The sequence below is a fragment of the Armigeres subalbatus genome, chromosome 3, assembly GCF_024139115.2.
Source record: "Armigeres subalbatus isolate Guangzhou_Male chromosome 3, GZ_Asu_2, whole genome shotgun sequence".
Lineage (NCBI taxonomy): Eukaryota > Metazoa > Arthropoda > Insecta > Diptera > Culicidae > Armigeres > Armigeres subalbatus.
Genome location: NC_085141.1, coordinates 232576553 through 232579191, shown reverse-complemented (window position 1 = coordinate 232579191; position 2639 = coordinate 232576553).

Sequence of the window (2639 nt, the reverse complement as noted above, 5' to 3'; positions counted from 1 at the left end):
TCTTATTTCTTATTTCTTATTTCTTATTTCTTATTGTTTATTTCTTATTTCTTATTTCTTATTTCTTATTTCTTATTTCTTATTTCTTATTTCTTATTTCTTATTTCTTATTTCTTATTTCTTATTTCTTATTTCTTATTTCTTATTTCTTATTTCTTATTTCTTATTTCTTATTTCTTATTTCTTATTTCTTATTTCTTATTTCTCATTTCTTATTTCTCATTTCTTAATTCTTATTTCTTATTTCTTATTTCTTATTTCTTATTTCTTATTTCTTATTTCTTATTTCTTATTTCTTATTTCTTATTTCTTATTTCTTATTTCTTATTTCTTATTTCTTATTTCTTATTTCTTATTTTTTATTTCTTATTTCTTATTTCTTATTTCTTATTTTTTATTTTTTATTTCTTATTTCTTATTTCTTATTTCTTATTTCTTATTTCTTATTTCCTATTATATTCATTCTTATTTCTAATTTCCTATTATATTCTTTCTTCTTGATTCTATCTTATTTTTTCTTCTTCATTCTTATAAAATAACATAAACCAAAGTTTCTGATTATAAAGTTGCGCTACCCGTAGAATTAAAGCGATATTAGTCGTCCATTTACTCTTCTAGTGGAGTATGGCCAGGCCCGGTATGGCACCCGCTCCATCAACTGCCAGCTCGACTTCCAGTTCGATAAACACGGTATGGTATTTAAATATTATCGAATCCATGATTTATGATTCCTGTTGAAGAATATATGAATAAAATGAGGCCATTATTATATTTCCTCTTATAAGTACAAACAAAAACTTACGTTCGCTTTCCTTCATGGTTAATATTCCGTGTATAGTAGAAAATCGAAAATTTGTTTTCAATAAAATGAAATATCTGCAGTTATCAGACGTCGCAACTCATTTATGATTAGTGCGCATGATAGTACATCCGCAGGTACATCCATGCGTGCATGATGCGCACTATACTAATGAAATATTTCAAATTGTCGCGACTCGCCGCGCAGCGCGAGTGCTCAATCGCGCGGTCCGGTTTGGTGGCGGCCCGACAATACTATTTTCACTGAACTCATTTGCTCGATGTCACCGCCTTTAACGAACGACACAAAACACTAAACTTTTCTTACATGTTCTCCTATAAAATTCACCCAAAATTCACGTAATATCAACCTGAACATCAGGTAAGGTTTACCTGTATATCTATAATATCTACCAACAACATGTGAAAAGAATCAGATAAGCAATTTTTATTGTTTACCTGAATTATCCGGTAAAATTTACATTCAAGATAAGTTGAGTGCAGATATTGTAGGGTGCTGTCAATACGATACACCGCGCGGCTGTTGTAATGTTTCCAAAAGCGCATTTGCACAAAATTCCACACGGCGTTCCATAGTCGAAAGGAACAACCGCACCTTAGGAAACGCCGCAATGTTATCTCCCCATAAGTATCGAGTATACTGGCAGCAAAAAGTGCGGTGCGTCGTTTCCCAAAGGGAGCGCCGCGTGTAATTTTGGGCAAATGCGTTAATATTTCATTTTATTGAAAACAAATTCTCGATTTTCTAACACGCTCGTTCGGCTGAACTCAATTTTGAGTCGCTTTAACTCAAAATAATAAGTTCTTCAGAGACGTCAAACGCTGAGTAACTGAGAATTATTATTTTGAGTTAGTTTGACTCATTCTGTATAAATCGAAGCAGAACTAGAAAATGAGTTCACAGTGAAAATTTCAAGAAGTCCAACGGTCGCTGATAGAACTTCATGTAAGTTTTAATAACCTAAAGTCTCAACTAAATTTAATATTTGGCTCTTTTTCGTTGCAGAACTAAAATCAGTAAGCAACAATCCAGAGCTCGATCCAAAGTAACTGAAGTATGTACAACTATTTAGACAAGGTAACTCGCATTTCTTGATTCCATATGAATAAATTTATCAAGTATTTTGAAAATTGTAGTTTCAGGACTTTGGTGACGCCCTCATACACTACGTCAGGTATCAGCATCAGTGATAGCAATTACGACACCCAGATGCTGTTCAATACAGATATGAAGGTATAAAGTAGGTTTGGGCAGAGGTCCACGGTTAGAACGATCTTTCAGCAGCCCGTAGCAGCCATTTAAGGAACGTTTTTATTATTGTATTTATATATAATGTTTATATGTATTTGTATATAATGTATATTTTAATTTATATTGGATAATAATGATTAATTATTTTAGAGCGTCTTAGGGGAAATGCTACAAGGTTAAAAGACTATTATTCTTCCATTTACTTCCACTATTAACTATTAATAGTGGAAGTAAATGGAAGAATAATAGTCTTTTAACCATTGGATAATAAATGTATGTGCTCTGTTTCTGAATTATTTCTTTTTTTGACTGAGCAAGATTGTTTTTCTCGATTTGACAAACTCAAAATCCTATATATCAGTTTTTGTAAATTTGAGTTGAAGCAACTCAAAATAAAATATCTTCTTCCGTTACTCAAAATTGAGTTCGATGGCCTTAACTCAATTTTGTCTTGAGCCAGTTTTTACGATTTTGAGTTAAACTGACCCAAATTTGAGTTCAGCCAGACGAGCGTGTACTATACACGGAATAATCGCCTCACATCTCAAAGCGAAATGTCATTTATCGC